The sequence below is a fragment of the Miniopterus natalensis genome, chromosome 4, assembly GCF_054644295.1.
Source record: "Miniopterus natalensis isolate mMinNat1 chromosome 4, mMinNat1.hap1, whole genome shotgun sequence".
NCBI lineage: Eukaryota > Metazoa > Chordata > Mammalia > Chiroptera > Miniopteridae > Miniopterus > Miniopterus natalensis.
In genome coordinates, this window is record NC_142084.1 from 45,143,703 (window position 1) to 45,155,401 (window position 11,699).

Genomic DNA, 11,699 nt, shown 5'->3' on the forward strand with positions numbered 1-11,699 from the left:
AGGTGCAGCAGCTTCCTTGGTGGCCTGGTTTTATGTCATGGCTTTGGGAGTCATTCCTGGAAGCTTAGCTTTGAGTCGGTCTTTTGAAAATTCCCATATTTTTGGCAAACAATTTTATAATGTAATAAAAACACTCTTTCTACTTAAACTGGCTAGGAGAAGATTTGGGCCTAGTTTTCAGAGGGTTCTGTGTGATCTGCCAGCATCACCTGATGGATAGTCACAGGACTGTAGCCCCACTCCTGAGAGGCCTTGAAGGACAGTGGTGAAAGGAAAGCCTCCCAATGGGCCACGTGGTTGCATGTTTGGCCTGGAAAAAGAGATGTCCTGATTCATAGGCAAGGGCTAATGGTTTGGCTATATTTTCAAGGACTTAAGGAACATGATTAGTAATCTGGTGACAAGGAAGTCTAGGGAAGAGATATGCGGATAGAACCCCCCCAAATGAATATATTTGTGTTCTATATGAATGTTTATCAAAGAGATACCTCAGTAAGGGTGAGTGAAATAGTCAGGAAGACAAGATGACTGGTTCTGCAGAATTCAGTCTGTTTCTTTTCCCAGGCACCTCTGTCCTTGTTCAATCAGCTCATGGATAAAATGGATAAAACATCAGAGCTAGAGGTTATGCATGCTCTCAGCAACATGGAATCCCATGCAACAAGGGGAACTGGGCTAGAGAACAGCTGATTCCCCAACGTGCCAGCAGTAGAGACCAACACCCAGCCTTCAATATGGCACCATTCCCCAGAGGATCAGCCAGCCATTGTTGTCAGATTGATTATATTGGATCACTTCTTTAGTGGAAGGGTCATGTGTTCTCACTAGAATGCTCTTACTCTTACTCTGGGTATAAATTTCCTTTCCTGCATCTGCCCAAACCACTGTATGTGAGCTCTAAGAATGCCTTATTCATCATCGTAGCAGTCTATGCAGCATCACTTCCAGTCAGGGGACTCATTTTATAGCAGGTAAGGTATGACAGTGGGTTTCTGCTCATGCAATTCACTGCCTTACCAAATTCTCCAACACTCTAATGCAGCTGACCAGACAGAATGGTGGAAGGCCTTCTAAAGATTCAGTTATGGTGCCAGTGGGATGGAAACACCTTGCGTGGCTGAGAGAATGTCCTCAGAATGGTGTATATGCTCTGGTTAAGCAACTAATATATGGTGTTTTCTCTCCCATAGGCAGGACTCATGTGTCCAGGAAATCCAAGAGTGAAAATGGGAGTGGCATCTTTCATTATTAACCTTAGAATTTCATTAGCAATTTTTGTTTTCTTCTCATCTGTGATTTTGGATTATGCTAGTGTGGCAGCCTTGGTTCCCAAAGGAGGAAGATTTCCACTAGAGGATACAACAGTGGTTCTATTAAACTGAAAGTTGAAACTTCCCCCTGGCCACTGAGGCTCCTCATACGAGTCAATGAGCAGTGGTGGGGAGATTGGTTCTGACTACTAAGGATTGCTACTAAACCTTGGGGGTGAGAAAGAATGTGTCTCGAATTCAGGTGACCCCCTGGGAATCCTCTTTGCACAGTCATGTTCTGTGATAAAAGTCAATGGACAACTATGACTACCCAATTCAGACAGGACTCTCATAGCCCAGACACTTTGGGAATGAAGCTTTGGGTCACTCTACCAGGCAAAGAACTATGACCAGCTAAAGGCCTGCTGAGGACAAAAGGAATATAGAATGAATAGTAGAAGTAAGTTATGGATATCAGCTAAGACCACATGACTAGTATCAGCAAATTCTTTGCCCCTCTTCCATTTCCCTGCCATCTATATTTGTATCTCATTAGTTAAGTTATAGAATATGAATCAGCTAGAAGAAGAACAAAGATCATCATACAATGGATAAAGAGACTTTGTATTTTTGGGGGGAGAGGGGGTCTGGGTTTAAATTTAGACAAGAGTTTCATAACGTTAGGTAGAGGCATGACTTTGAAATAATTTGTATTTGGAAGTTAAGTATAGTTAAAAGAGCTATGTAGACAAGGGGAAGACTGCGGTGGCTTTGTCATGTGTCAATGAGGCTAGAACTAAGTTTCCAGAATTTATTTCCTCTGTGGTTTGGGGTTAGGATGAGGTTAGGGTTGACTACAAAAGAAATATGCATGAGATTTGGAAAGCAGAAGTGAAGCAGCAGGCCTCACACTCTGAGGTTGGTGGGAACCACAAGGCACGTGCTGCTCCGGCTCTTGGAGATTGATCTGCAGGCTCACCTTGTTGACACAGGGCAGCCTCTGGCCCCACATTCCCCCAGCTCCTGTCAGATTTTCTCCTTCAGTGTCTTGGAATTGTAATGTGTGCATGGCTTCATGGTGAAGGGCACCAACTCCTTCTGCATGTCCCCAGTATCACTGAGGTTGGAAGCAGTGAGAAACATACAGATTCCAGTGTATCTTCATGGGTTCCCCAAGTTCACACCCATCCTTTCTTTGCCTGCTGGTTCTCAGATCTGCAGCAACTCCAGGCTTGCACTAGACACACAGAGGCAATAGCCTTCCATTGGATTCTTGACAGTTTCACAATTGCATAAGTTCAGTATAATGAATCCGTATTCCATATCTCTCAAAGGGAGGCAGATGCACACAAAAGAAAGGTCAGAAGAATTCCCCCACCAAGTGGGACCAACCATAATACTTAGAGAGAAACTTTACAGGGGGCAGCCAGGCAAGTGCAGGGCTGATGGGGAGTTTCTATGAAGAAGGGAACGGAGCTCAGCGATACAAGATTTGAAACACTTGGCTTCAGAATTCATTCCCATACTGGAACTTGTGGGAAATTCCTCTCAGTTTTTGAGCGAGTCTAGTCTTCACTGGTTCTAGCGTCATCCAGATCTACATTCTACCCCTCTTCGTTTTTCCTTGATGGTAGAGCCTTCCCAGCATAAATGAAAAGGCAGCTGACTTGTGGAGGGATTATAAAAGGTGGAAGGATTTATCATTTGATGTCTGACTTTCTCTTTTTTTGTCTCTGGAATCTCTCTGTGTGTCTTTTCCATCAAGAAACATCTTCTAAGTAGAAATCAAGAATCTTAAGTGTTATTATCTTGCATTTGTAAGGGTTATGCATTTGGCTGAATGCATAACCCTTATCTATATATATCTCTCTTTACACACACGTGTGCGTGCACGCGCGCGCGCACACACACACACACACACACTCCCAGTGACACACAGACACAGGAGACTTAAGCCAATAGACGTATGTCTAAGTTGTGTTCTGCTGCATCCACTGAGAAGGGGACTAGCAAAAGCTGTTCATTCATGACTCTGACTCAGCGAGGAGTGGCTTTGCTGGGTTGTATACATAATCAGGCCTCTTTGATCTGGTGACTCTGTAATTTTGAAAAACTTTAATTTTTCCACAACAGAAGAAAAATGCAGTTTACTTTTTAGGGCAGAGATAGTGGTGAGGAAAGTTATTTGTGAGTTATTGCAAAATACCACAAGCAACAGCAGCCCAGGAAGGAAAGGGCAACACGGGCAACCTGTTGACAACTCTCTGGACAAATTGGAAAAGTGTGTTCCAGCAAGAGTTGGGATTGACAATGAATAAAACCACATCCTCCACAGAAAATATTGAACTTGAAAATGGAAGAGATTTTATTTCTTTGTCCAGGCATGAGAATTTTAGAGCTTGCAACCAGAATGATTGTAGTGACATATTTAGTGCTGGAAGATGTATTATTATTATTCTGACTGCTCATCATGTGCAGGGGCTAATACATTTTAATTTGGGGTTATTAGCACTGGATGATATTTACAAAAAAGGAACAAATTTTACTGTACTTACTGTAAGGTGCATTTTGTGGTCTTTTTTTTCAAATAACAAATAATTGTGAATAAATTTGGTATAGAGCAGGACAGTTTATATTCCTCCCACCATTTGAAGAATCTTGACAGTGCTATTCTTAGTGCCAAAGCTTTGCTTAAAAAAGCTTTTCGTAAAATGGGATATTCCATTTTTCTGTGTATTGTCTGTAGCATAATCTATTTAGATTTTACTTAGAGGGTCTGCTGTCCTTGGCAACTCAGTTTTGGGGTTTGATGTCATGCACATGTGCATGGCTTACTCTGAGGTGTTGACTCAACTTTAGGTCTATTCTTAACTAGCAGGCAGTTATGTTCTGTTGCAAGACTCAGCCCTGGTTAGAATCCTGTCTGGCTCCCTAAGCCCTACATCCTTCCCTAGAGATTGTTTGGTAACAACACTATATATTTCCACCCATAATCTAGTATGATTTTTCACCTAGATCACACTTTTTTAAGTCCCTAAAATGTGTCTAGAAGAAATTGACTATATTCCTAAAAGAAAGAGTTAATTCATTTTGGTGTGTTTGTTCATTTGACAGCTTTTCTAAAGATCTCGATTCATGTTTTGAACATTATTAACTCCACTCTAGCAACCAGCCAATGGTCAGTTTTTTCTTCAATCTAGCAAGGGACACTGGATGCCTGGAGAAATGAGGCCTTCTTATGTCATGGCCAGACCTGGCCACTCAGCATGTGGAAGGGTCAGGACTCTGGGCCTTTAAGCCTATTTCCTTTGGTCACTAGCCATGTGTCCTCCATGATCCCTTTCAGTTCATTCTCCACAAGTATTAGCCAGGTAACAAACAGAAGATTTGACATTGAAGATTTGCCCCAAAATCAAAACTTGTACTTTTTGGCACATTTTGTAATTAATAGGGGTGGGGATGGGGCTTTCCAACAGCATCTAGACATAAAAATGAATGACCTAATTAGAAAAAGCTTTCTTAAAAGTAGAAAAACTATTTTGTAATTTCAAACTTGAGAATTTTATATAAAATGTTGGAAAAAGAAATAGTATAATAAATGTGCTAAAAGTTGAGCACTAATTTAACTAATTTGTTTTTCTGTTGAAAAGAAAAATGAAAAAAAACAAAACACTGAGGTCTGATTGTGTGAGACACTGAGTCCTGATAGAAGGAGAAAGGAGAAATAAGGTAGAAATTGATTTTTGCCTCTCCCCTCTCCCATTTTGGTGGAAGCCAAGATTAGTTGTTCGTACTGCCTGTTGTAATTCTTCAGATTTTTACATGGCTTACCTTTGCTTGTGCATACCCTCCAATTGTCCATAATGAATCTTCTGGGCCTTGAGATCTCATGAGAAATCAAGGGGACTCCTACCCTCGCACATTTCCCTGCTTACTCCAAGCACCTTTCCTGGCAGCCTGTGTGCCCACAGAGACTGACACCACTAACCGTCTCAGAAAAAAGGGGAGGCAGGCAGTGTGGCCTTTCATGGAGCTCTGGAACAATCAGTTTTATCTCTAACATGTAAGTATCCTTGCTCAGTTCACAAATAGAACTCATTTTTCCTTGTTTTAAAAACAACTTATTCATCTAGAGAATAGTAGAAAATCGTTTGCCATGTGGCACTAAAAAGTAACTTACTTTCTCTGGGCTTCAGTTTCCTCCACTGTAAAAGAGGTATTTGACATGTTTCTTTCCATCATGAGAATGTTAAAGCCTATTTTTAGTCTGTTGCTAATTCAAACAAGTGATCATATTTTCTCTTATAAATGGGCAGGGTGATTCTGCTACTTATCTGGGTGGCCTTGCAAACTGTTCTGATCTCAAGCACTGAGATGTGGGCATGGAATTTACTTTTAAGCCATTCACCATCTTTGATAGGGCAACTATTTATTTTTATTAATTTAATTTTAATTAATTAATTTTAATAATTACTCATCTCTCTATGAGCATACTTAACAGTTCCTAAGAAGTGTGGAGGAAGTCTGAGATGTTCATAAAATTCTGCATGACTTTTGGACTCACAGCCCTCTGCAAATCTGGGGCATTCTCTTGATGCCAATTGCTTTTTGGTGAGGGAACAACAGAATGAATTATTTCTCCAAGTGTGTTTTCGTCCAAACTAAGAGGTTTAAGGGAGTGTTAGGTTAGGTTTCAAAAAGAAAAAACTCTGAACTGTCCTTCACAATGACAAGGTCCTACTGGACATGATCTGTGCTGATAGACCTGACATCATCTCCCACACCCAGTCAGCTTGCCTTCTTCCTGTCCCTCGGGCATAGGGCCTCAGCACTTCCTCTGGCCTCTGACTGAAATGCCCTTTCCCCAGATTTCCACGGCTACCTCTTGCTTGCTATCTGAGGCTCTGCTTAGATGTCTCCTCCTCAGTCTTCAAAGGTCGCCTGATTAAAATTAGCCCCATTCCCACCCCACCCCCAGTCTAGTCATCATCTACCCTATCATCTGGTTTCATTTTCTTCACAATTAATGCTAGATCAAATGATTTTGATCATTTATTTGTTTAATTGTTTTGTTGTCTGTCTCCCCCTTGTAGAATGTTATTTTTGGGGGAGCACAGACTTTGTTTTGGTTACTACTGCATTCAGTAAATGTTTACTGAGTGGATAAGTAAATGAATACTCTCTGCCACCGCTACCCTAAGAGCTTTCCATAATGATGAAAATGTTCTATAATTTGTACTATCTGATACAGTAACCAGTAGGTCACATGTGCCTATTAAACACTTGAAATGTGGCCACTGTCATCGAGAAGCTGAATTTTAAGTTATATTTAATTTAAATTAATTTAAAATTTAAATCATCACATGTGGCTAGTGGCTATGCTATTGGACAGTGCAGCTCTATTCTGCCTTTGGTACTTAGCAGTTGAATCAAGGGCAAGATATCGGTAGTCATGTCAACAGCAAGGGCATTAGCAACTTTTGGGGTGTTCTCCTTATTGATACTTTCTCCTTTTATTTCTCAATGGGACCTGTGGAGTAGAACAACCTCCTCCAACGGGCCCATGAAAAATCACCTTTTGAAATGCAGCTTTGGCACCCTTCAGTAGGAGCAGTGGAGAAAGCTTCATTAGCTGCCTCATGCTTTTGAGGGCTGGCCTCTTTAGTTGTGTGGCCTGTTAGTTGTGTGGAGTTACGTATCAAATAGTTTCTTAAGAGATAAGATAACCAATAGTTTTCAATGAAAAGAGCACTATTGCGTGACTGGGTTTTAAAAACTGAATCTGTTCAGAGGAAGATGCTCACTATTATGTGGGACTCTTACTCCGAGCTGTGATTTATTCAGGGAAAGCAAGGAGAACCAACACCCCCATTCATAGTTAAGTCAGAACAAAGCTCTTTTGTAAAGAAACTGTTTATGTACCCTCAACACTTTCAAGGCATCATTTGGGGCGTATTACCTCACAGGTGATTTACATTTTCTGTTTAGTATCACTTCTTTTCCTCAGCCTGTGAAAGGAAGGTGAATGGAGAATTTTTTCCAGGTTTGCAGCTTTCCATGGTTTAAGCCTATAGAAATGCTCCATGTATGTGCAAGTGTGCTGTTAGGGGAATAACAGTTTTAAGGCTGCGGACTTGTCCATCGTTTATCTTCATTATATGGTGTCTGTCAACAGAAAACCATTTCCCAGAATCCCATAAGGAGTTGCTCCATAAAGAAGCATGGAGTCTTGTGACAAGAAAAAGGCATTGCAGTGAAGAGTAATAGGAAAGGGGGTGTGGGGATAAACAGAAGCTTTTAGAGCTAATTCATGGCTGGCGTCATCTCCATTAGCATTGGGACTGTTTGACGTTGAGTTCAGAGAACATAACCAGGGCTGGTTTCCATCTGTCACGGTGATTAATGGGAGTATTGTTAGGTAATAATAGTTTAATAACATAGCTGGAGCCGAAGAGGCACACCAAAAGTGTATATGTAATTCTGAAACCAAGAGGAACTGGGGGTAAAACCACAAGAGCCAGGAAATTGGGGTCCTGTTCTCAGCTCTACCACTTAGAAAAGGGCCAGGGAGAAATTTTTCTCAATGTTGAAGAGGGTTAAAATAGTCTACCATTGGGGTGAAGAGAGATCTCAGGAAGAATGGAGTCTTGGTGATTTTGATGTACCTATAGCTCAAGAACTGAAAATATTTGTTAAACCATAACTCCTCTAAAACGTACTAACTAGTTGGTGTAACAGCCAGTGCATCAGACAGGGAAACAGACAATTCTTTATGTCGATAGACTGGATTCAACTTTTCCAAGTAATATCCAGGTTATATGACACGATATGATCCCACACTCAACTCAGTAGCTATCTTCCAGTGATGTGAAACCTGAATGGTTAAAAGTATTTTGCTCTTGAGAGTCTGCAAGAGGCAAAATTTGGTCACCTTGTAATAGCATATTACAATGAATTTTTCTTTCTCTCAATGGCAGCACATGCTGGTGGCCCAGAGACCCATCATGACCCCCATACACTCAGAGCCTTGACCATATGGGCTTTTACTCTAGGGAATTGGAACTTTTCAATGGAGAAATCATTTTACCTACAGAAAATTGGCAACGTGAGACTATTGACATGTTGGCTTTCCTTCCTGCCTAGCAAAGAGCCCCCTGACCTAACAAGATGCTGTCCAGTTTTTACTCAGAAAATATCTATCAAATGGATCTGAGCATGAATGGATGAAGCTTTCAAAAAGTAAGAGTGGGCTTATGGAAGAGGGGAAGGCAGAATCTGGCCTCATGCCCTTCTGGGCTGGTGGCATGCTTTGACCCTCTGGGTTATTGCTCACTGTTCAGTCTCTCATGGTATCAAGATAGCTTGAACCCTATTGGGAGAGACACAGTCCAAGGCGCACTAAAGCTAACAAAAGAACCTTAAAAGTACATAAGGGACTGAAATTCAAGAGAAGGAATAAGATGTTTTTGATTGTTTTCCTTAGTGGATTAGACTGTATTTCTTTTCCCTAATGGTTCAGACTATATTTCTTTTCTCACTTCCAAATGGATGCCCTGAGGCTCAGAAAGCTTGAACAGTGTAAGATTTTCCAATGAGGTATAGGATTTTATTCTATGTTTGGAGAGAGGGTGTATATTCTTCATCATCTATGCCTGAGCATAGGCAAATGGTTATTTGAAGGTGGTGGAGGAATCATTCCTATCAATCAGTCGCAAGGAAGAGATGATGCTGGGTGTCTGCCACATAGGCTTTTATTTAAGTCTGGTCTCAGTCAGGGTGTGTCTACACTGCACAGAGTTGAATGCAAGTTCGAGTTTAGTGGGAGTGCAAGGTTCTGTGCTTGCTTTTCCTTCCCCTGCATCCAACCAAGGGAAGGAGTTTGATAAGAATGGATCAAGGTCAAAGATAGTTATTGGGCCTCAGTACAAGGTTATGGAGCTTTGGTGTAATTAGAGAATGAGTTCAAGGTCTTAACTTTAGTGGTCTCATTTCAGCCTTTTCCTTTCTAGGAAGCTTATTCTGCCTTAAGAGGCCTTGTGGTCACAGGTCAGACAAGTTCTAGGCCTTATAAGGAAACTCTTGCTTTCCTTTCATTTCTCTTGGCACGTTTCCTTTCACTAAGCTTTGCTTATCATCAGGGTGATAGGATGAAGAGGAGACTTTGATGTGGTCTGGGAATCAGAGGCCACTTGACCTCTCTCTGGCCTTGACATAAATAGCAATGCTAACATCGGTTTGGGGCAAAGGTCTCTGGGTAATGAAAGAGCCCCTTTGCCCGGTCTTCCTCTCTGACCATACATTGCTCTCAGAAACACTCAAGGAGGTGGCTGGGTTGAAGGATCATGGATCCCCAGCTGTTATTCAGTTTTTAACTTAACAAGACATGATTTATAAAGTAAATACTTCTACTATCTTATTTGAGGCTGCTCATATTTCTCAAATAAACTGCCACATTTTCTTTACTTCAAGCTATGTGGACATAGATGGGTCTATCTGGGATCTTAGACACAAAAACTGTAAGAAAATAAAGTGACATTCTCATGGTAGTCAAGTCAAAAGCTTGGACACCTTTCCTCTCTTTTTCACTCTCGTTTGTTAGGTAATTAAGCTGTAAATCAACCCAGTCAGCTTGAAATAGTGCAATGAGTATTAACTTAAAAGTCAGATGCTCTGCTCAGCTCCTGGTTCTCCTCATCAAAGTGCATAGCCATGTAAGTCTTTTCATTTTATAAAATGAAGAGGTTCATCCCAGTGGTAGAGCATCGACTTGTGCACCGAAGGGTTGCAGGTTCGATTACCAGTCAAGGGCACGTTCCTGGGTTGCAGGTTTGATCCCCAGCCCCAGTGAGGGTGCATGCAGGAGGCTATCAATCGCTATGTCTCTCTCACATTGATGTCTCTCTCTTTCTCTTCTTTCCTTCCCTTCTACTTTCTCTAAAAATCAATGGGAAAAAATATCTTCGGGTGAGGGTTAACAACAAAAAAATTTAAAAAAAGAAGAGGTTCAAGTAGATAACCTCCCAGTTCCCTTTCAACAGTACTATGCTGAGACAACAGAGTGAGAACTGAGGCAATTATAAAAAAAAATTAGTGATGAAAGACTCACTTGTTTGAAACACAAACTTCAAAACATACATACAAATATCTCTAATCATTTAGTTTAAAAGGTTAAGTTTTAGATTCTTTATTAGTTAACTAATTAGAAAATTTTGCCTGCTGTTAGTTGAGGCAAAGGCATTTTGGGAATTTGTATGTTTTACTTGAAATTGCTGTATGATTACTTTAATTCTTGACTTTACTTTAAAAAACAAAGACCATACCATTTACAAAACTATTATATGTTCTACAATATTTTATGATCTATTCATTTAACATCTTAGTTACTCTCCAAAGGTGTACTTTAGTATTATTTATATTGAGTGCCTGTTCATTTATGTTCCTCTCCCCAATTCCTTTTTTCTCTTGACAGCCTACTCTTGTTACTGTTCTTATATTCAGCACCCTGAGGCCTCTCAGAGGGGTCAGAGTGTGTGCCAGTGGGACTCTGGGTTTGATCCCCACACAGGCCAATTGTTTTGCCCTGTTATTGTTATTCTATAGCCAGACCTTATGCCCCTTCTCTACCAGCTGGTCACAGTGAACCCAGGAAAATATGGACCACTTTGCACAAGCCCATCGCTACTGTTAGAAAGTGTGAAGTGGGCTGTCCCCTTATTATGATGGGTCAGTAATAATCAGATCATTGCTGTTAGGCTAAGAAAATATGGAGTTTGCCAGGAGAAGTTATTTTGGCATCCCAGAGTAACAGAGTTACATGCAGATGGCTGGAAAGGGGAAGCAGAATTGCCTGGTTTCTTTCAGACCCATCCTGATTCCTCCTAGGCACTGGACGGAGGACAATGCTTTGTGAACGCTTTACTGAACTGACGGTTACTGAGTCATATACTCTTACAGAGCAGTAGGCTAGCTATCTGGTGTAGCAGCACCAAAAAAAGGCTCAACCTGACCTCTATTTTACAGCCATGATTTACAGTTATGCTTTACACTCCCGCAATTTCTTGACTGAAGAAAGGTCTCTCTTATTTGTATGTGGTGATTATTTGCATGTTATACTGTGAAACTCTATTAAGGTTTCCAGAGCTATATTCCATTCTGAGCAGAAATTTCCTCAGATTTTCAATCTAGAATTTTTTCAGTGAGCATTTGGTAGAAGAATCTGGGAATGATTTCACTGTTTGTCATGCGGGAGAAGGTTCTTGTATCTTGCCATTAAAATCCTTCCCAGAGAAAGAAAAATACTGAGCCAAAATCAGGGAATATGGGCAAGTATTTTTAAAGCTGTGGAAGTTTAAATGTATGTGATTAGAAAAAAACTTCTCCCTTTTTGTATATTGATTTTTAGTTTTATTTTAGCCACTATTAAACTTCACCTATGTCAAATTGCCCTTC